Here is a 7,448-nt window from a genome sequence, read left to right on the forward strand (position 1 = left end):
TTTAGAGTTGACCAAAGAAATATTTAGAATTTTAAAAAATATATCCACATATTTAATTTTTTCCCAGTTTTAATATATTATAGTCAAAGAATATATCCTATAGTAATTCTACTTTTTGCTTCTCATCACAAGAAAAAATAATTTTGTAATTGTGTATGGTGATGGGTTCAGCTGGACTATTACAGTGATTATTTTGTAATACATACAAGTGTTAAATCATTATATTTTACACCTGAAACTAATATAGTGTTATATGTCAATAAAATTTTTTAAAATTCTACTTTTTGGAATTTAGAAATATTTGTCTTTTTGCCAGCTTTTCTCTATGTCCTATGGACATTTAAAAACAATGACTAAGATACAAAGTTTTAAATATATTTATGTAGGATATAAGGTTCTAAATTCACTATATTTAAATTATTAATGCCATTATGCAAGACATTCTTATTTATTTTTTCTGCACTTGATAAAATATTCTCAGAAAAAAGTTAATATTTCTTACTATGGATATAATTTTCTATTTTCTCTTATATTTCTTCTGATTTTTGCTTTATATATATTTGTTTCTTGGTTATTAGGTGGACAATGGTTCATAATGTATATCCTCTTTATGAATTGTATTTTTTTACCTTTAAAAATATTCACTTTTGTTCCATTCAATTTTTTTGCCTTGGGTTCTGTCAGATGTTAATGAATGCTCCCCTTGCTCTCTTTTTGTTTGCATCTTCCTGGTATACCTCCTGGTAAACCATTCTTTTACTGTCATCATTTTGATATCATTTTAAATGTCTCTTAACATTTAGACTGTTTTTTGCTCGATCTGAACGTCTTTGTCTTTTAATGGGGGAATTTAACCTATATAGTGCAACAGTTCAGATAAATTGGTCTTATTCCTATCCTATTCTTTGTAGTTTCTGTTAATTACACATTCTTGCTGTTGCCTCCCCTCTCCCTCTTATTTTTCCACAGTGGTCCCGTTTTCTTTGGTCTTTTTCTTTTTCTATAATGATATGGAAGGCATGTATTCTGTTTCCATCTTGCTAGAGCTTATCTATCAATTTTATTAGATACATCTTTTTAAAAATTAATTTCAAGGCATCAACAATAACAACGAAAATATAATACTAATGTTGAAGGAGAGTAATGAAATGAATATTTTCACACATTACTGGTGAGAATGTAAATTTTTATCCTACATTTCTACATGTTTACAATAACGGGGTGAGGAAAGTTGCCCTGGTTACATGGTTTAAGCCAGGGAGGGCTTAGGGCTGTGGTCAGTCTCATCCAAGCTACAAAACTAAAGGCTGAAATTTCCAAGTGAAAAACAAGGTATTAATGGTGAGAAAGGTTGAAAATAGATGCTGTCATGCAATTGATATTCTCTATAATGGTCACTGTAGTATTGTTTATAACTGAGAAAGATTGAAATCAACCTAAATGTGCATTCATAGGGGATTAGGTAAATAAATGACAGAACATCCCCACTATCCCAGCTCTCTATGTAATGTTGGGCAAATTATTTAACCTCTGAGTTCTGATTTCCTTATCTACAGGATGGAAATAATAACCTGTATCAATCATAAATATATTGTGAGGCTTAAACAAATTAACATATGTAGAGCCCTTATAATAGTGTCTGGTATGTGATAAGTGCACAATAAATGTTAGCTATCATTATTGTTATTATTTATTATTCAGCTTTTAAAAACAGAATATTATGGGGTGTGGGAGGAGGAATAAGAGAAAGGTGGTCAAAAGGCACCAACTCACAGTATAAGATAAACAAGTACTAGGGTTATAATTTACAACATGATAACAGTAGCTAACACTGCTGCACTATGTACATAAAGGTGTTAAAAGACGAAATCCTAAGAGTTCTAATTACAAGAAAGAAATATACACACACACACACACACACACACATTTGTGTATCTGTACGAGATGGATGTTAACTAAACTTATAGTAATCATTACATGATATATGTCAAATAATTATGCTGTACAACCTAAACTTATGTGAATTGTATCTCTATAACTGGGGGAAAGCAGAATATCAACTCTCTTTTACATAATACAGTTAACTGAAAAGTTTGCAGAATAGTTGTTTTATGCTTTAATTTTTTGTTGACAATTATGGATGCGTGCATATTGAAAATGGTCACACATAGAAATGACCATACATACTATGTCGTACACATATATGCATAAAAATGTGCTAAAGTGCCAGTAGTCTTTATCTTTCTGGGTTTTATGTGATCCCTTGACACAGGAAAGGGCTCAAAAGTGTGAAGTAAGCTCAGGGAAGGGTGTAAACATCACAGACTGTGTCAACATTTTCTTGTAAGCCCAGCAGATCAGGAGCTTGGGTCATAAAGGTAGAAAAGAAATTATTCTGAGAAACAAAGTTGTAATTCCTGTATAGTCCAGTTTATGGACTGAACATCATACCTTCTACACACAAAATTGTGTTCTTTGAATTTTTAAAAACAAATATGTATTGCTTTTATCATAAAGAAATGGTAGTCATTGCTTCCCCACATATTCCCTTTTAAGGGAATTCATTCCCTCACTAGCACCTGTTCCATCTCTTATTAGCTGAGTCAATCATTCTTTCTCTGGAGAATTGAAACTGGAATACTGAGGGAATAAATTAAGAAGAGCAAGAGAATGAAGCATATATAAGGGTGAGGATGAGAGAGAATGGATTTTGAGAGACTAAGGCATAACCTTGAATCCTAATAGATATTCCAGCCCATTTGACCTTGGCTATAATTAACTTCTTATGGCTAGATGTTTTTGAAGATGATGAACACACCACTCTTGAGTTGGTTGGGGTTCTCTTTCTGGAAACTAAAAGATATCTGACAAGAATATCAAGTGTTAAACCTTTTGTACCTAGAACACGAAGGATTTTTTAAATTTATAAAGCATTCTTATATTACATATTGTCACTCAAAGTAATGAGAAAGATCACTGTTTCTTTGACCTTTGTCTCCATGGTTAGATCCCTAATTATCTCATAATTACTGGAGTGTTCACTTATTGGCTCCGAACAATTCTTTATCCTACTGGCCCCCTGCCACCATCTGGCTAATGTGGATTCAAGGAAGGTTAACGGATTTTAATAATTTTCCTAAGCAAAATTTCTTTAAGAAGATTAGTCAGCTACTGCCAAGGGAGAAAAGCATTGGCTAAATACAGTGACTTTTAGATTACTTGCACCATTACTTCTGTCTAGTTCTTAAGTTAATTGGAAGTTGGCCATGCACATTCAAATTCAATGATCATTCCTTCCTAGAATAAGTCAGTGGGCTAAGAACAGGATGCAGGTACACTGGGTTCCATGATTAAACCACATTCAATCTCGAGGAGACTAGCTGACTGCAGGCATTTCCAGAGGCATAATCCAGTGAGGTAGAAACACCCCTGGTCAGGAAGGCCACCCATATGCGTCTATTCCCAGCCTTACCTCTCTTGGGCTATATTCACACTTGGTTGAATAATTTCAGTGTAAAAATCTATTGGTGTGCCTACTACATGCAAAGCAATGTACTATGTGTAGCAAGGAATGGATTTAGTCATTTGACAAGCATTTATCGAACACCCACTATGTACCTGGCACTGTGCTTGGTGCTGGAAGTACCACTAATCTTGCTTTTGAGGGAAAGCACTTCACTTCCCTGGTTCTCATTCTCTTATCTGAAACAAGAGAAGTGAACTAGATAATTTCTAAGATCACATCTAGGTCTATAGTTTTATGATTCTCAAAAATTTCCACTAGATCTTTGTACTTCTTTAGAGGGGGTTGTTTTGTTATTGTTATTTTAGTTCAAGCAGAAGTTTACAATAGAGGATTAAACAAAGTTTTCAAACATACATTACAAACATATATTGGTTTGAGTTCAGTAGTACAATGCTTCTCCCTACATCTTTGTTAGAGGTTAATTCTTTCTTTATGAAATTGTATGGATGCACAATCTTTATTCAGAATAGTAGGAGGCCAGGAGCAGAGTCTTCAAACCATTGAATTCTGACCAACTGCCTAATAGGCTATAACCCTGCCAGGTGTCAGACACAGTGAGGACACTCCAGGCCAAGAAGCACTATAGCTAGGGCCTTGACCCAGCTCTCTAATGAATACTCTACATGGGTGAGCCAGGCATCACCACCCTGGGTGCCACAGGGGCTCCTTCTGCCTAGACCACATTCTGTTCCAGGCCTCCTCCTTCTGGACATCTCCTGCCTCCTCTCCCCAGTTCTCTCCCAAATGGGAGGAAGCCCCAGGGCATTTTCTGGGACACTCACATAGGTGACAAATTCTAAGGGGGATAACCAATCCCAACAGGAAGAAAAGGAATCCAAGAGAAAGATCCAAAAGGCATTGCCAACAGAAGTAAGACATTTTAACCAGTGCTTTTAGCAGCAAGAGGTCCACCTCTAGCATCAGTGAAATTGGACATTTTGAAAAACTCTATTACAATAATATGCCACCAATGTTTCCTGAAGCCAAATGTTAACAGATGGCCAAAGTACATAAAATGTTGAAGGGATCTGTACGCTAGGGTGCCTAGAGGCTGTAGCCTGGCTATTAGTCAAAGAAGGAAAATAAGTGTGGAAGACCCAAGCAGGAGAATGAGAGGAAGGCAAGGAGTGAGTGGTAAAGTTTTTAGGGCCAAATGGGGAATTCTAGTGGGCAAAAATTCAGGGTCTGAATGATTTTCTGTATAAGTCTTACTTATATACTCAGATTAAGGTTTCATTGATGTCCCACATCCCTTAAGGAGTTTCAGATTATTTCTGTGGGTCTGACCAGCATGAGCATTTATAACCATTAAGCCCAAAGGCCTATGAAGGCTTAAGAGAGCAGACTAGAGTCAAGGTAATCTTAGTCCAGAGCAACCGTCAAGATGCCTGGAGTAAGATGTAGTTTAAGCAAAAGGAATCCCTATTAAAAGGGCCTTAAAAACGTATAACGGTCTTATAAATGTATAAATTTTTTTTTTTTTGGTCTAAAATTCCCAATATGAGGCCCTGGAGTGATGATATAACCCTGGATAGGATTTCTGATGTTTTCTATGAGTTTATCTAACTTAGATGTAAGCTTTAAGTGGGCAAGAGCCTTAAATAGCTCCTGTGGTAAAGGAGATACTAACATGATTTTTATCAGTATTTCTCTTCATGTACTATTGATTCTAGACAAATAGAATTGCCCACTTTCCTGGTATTACTCCAGATTCTTCAGAGATCTCTGCCTAAGGTCATTTGCCATTTCATTCTATTCATTCAAAAGGTTCATTGTCTGTGTGCCAGACAGTTCTGGGATCTGTGGATCCTCAAGTGAACAAGTTAGACAGTTTTCCTTCTGATTTGTAGTTCTTCTCCATAGATTGTTCTTTTCCTCCACACAGTGAAATTCTGACTGTCTTTAAAACTGTAATACAAATGCTTCCTCATTCATGCATTCATTTAACAGATACTTGTGGAACTTTACTGTATAGAGTCTGGCTCAGGCAGTAAGGATACAACTGTGAAACAAAATACCACTCATTCAGCATGTAGTCTGCGGGGGACACGGACAAGTAAAGAGGCTAAATGAGGGTGCTATAAAGCAGTACCTAAAAGGAGATGATGTCTAAGTGTTTTTCAATGTTTCTCACATCACAGCACACTTAGGAGATTGCTCTTGGCTAAAGATTATTGGCCAGGATGTCTAGCTGCCCCAGGCTCTGCCTGGCCACCCTAAGGATTGAGAGGATCACTGTGTCAGCATGCCTGTACTCCATTCACAGCATACTTGTTGGTCTAGTTTAGGCTAAGACCTGAAGTAGATGCTAACTAGAAGAGTTATTCAGGGCCCTTCGGTCGTTCATTTAACAAGTCTTTATTGAGCATCTACTACTGTGTCAGGGGCTAGGAATAAAACAACACAGAATTTGTTCTTAAGGAGTTTTACTCTAGTAGAGAAGACAGACTAATGGACAGGCAATTACAGTGCTATGAGGTAAGTGTCCTGATGAAGATAAGCTCAAAGGGTTATGTGATTTACCCAAATTTGAGAAATCAGAGATTTATAGGATGGTAAAATGTAAGTTTAGACCTTCAGGTAGGTGGTAGGAGTGGAAAAGGGAGATGGGAAAGGCATTCCAGGGAGAAAGGAACATAGTATAAGTGGGATAATCATGGCATATCTCCTTTTGCTATCCCACAAACCCTACGCTCAGTATGCCATCTTCTTTCACACCTCTGTGTTTTGTCTGTGCTCCCCTTCTCCAACTGGCTAACTCAAGCTTTAGGAACTAGCTCAAAAGTCATTTCTTTTGTGAAAAATTTCACTAGGCAAAATTAGTCATTCCCTCCTCTCTGCATCTACAGCGATAACTCCATTTTATGAACCAAAAATCTGGACACATTGTCTGACAGTGAATTCTTTTTCTAATATGTAAACTAATTTATTAGAAGCTATAAATATGGGAATTAAATCATGTTTTATTCATTTACTAAGCTGTCTTAAATTTAAAAAGAGAAAACCAAATATTAAATTCTGTCATTATTTTTGTTATCCTCTTCCCTCAAAATTGATGGTAGTTATGTATATACTAACTTAAAGAATTCATATTGTTAAAATTCCATTTTAAACTTTGCTACTATCTCTATGTGAGTCTCTGAACATTTATTTGGGTTATGATGAGTTTTTAACTTTTAATGGTCATTCATTACTTTTCTGATTATACTGGTCAGAGAGAAGAAATTTGGAATAGTATGTTTGGAATATTCTCTCAAGAATCTCTAAGAATTTTCATTAGTAATTTGTAAATTTCTTTACTCGGGTCCAGCTCCTTCATTTTGTGACAAGTGAATGACTCCTCTGCCGTGGTACAGTTTGTGAAGTTTTGCATGGGGGCAGTTACTAGATTATCAAGCATCAAGAGAGGAGCCCACACCGGAAGCAGAAACTGAGATACCTTATGCTCGCTCTGAAAGCACACATTTTTTTTCCAGCCACAAGTAGATCACATTTTTGAGATCTTGTGACCGCTCCCTCTCTAGGGGAGCCGTTCAGACTACCTAATCCCAGCCCCTTTCCGCCTGCACTGCATTTCACATCACAACGACCTATGGTTTTAACCCTCTTTTCTGCTTCTGAAGTTCCAGGGCCTGGGACGTCCTTTACCCCGCAGCAGGCAGGCCTGGCGATCTCTTATTCCTCGTTCAGGATTCAGCCTAGACGTCCCCCACTCCGAGGACTTTCCTTACCCTCCCCCTACTTGGCGCCTTCCACAGTTAGGTGCTCTTATAGTTCTGTGATGGCAGATATGGCATCTGCGGTGTCCACCCACTTCTGGGCCGACGAGCCATCCGCACCAGAGCCTTCGCCCATGCTCAGCACCCACGGCCCCATGCCGCAACAGCTCCGAGTTCACGCCGGATAAGGAGGGGCACGGAGT

The sequence above is a fragment of the Pteropus medius genome, unplaced genomic scaffold (genome assembly GCF_902729225.1).
Source record: "Pteropus medius unplaced genomic scaffold, Ma_sr-lr_union100, whole genome shotgun sequence".
In the NCBI taxonomy this organism is placed as follows: Eukaryota; Metazoa; Chordata; class Mammalia; order Chiroptera; family Pteropodidae; genus Pteropus; species Pteropus medius.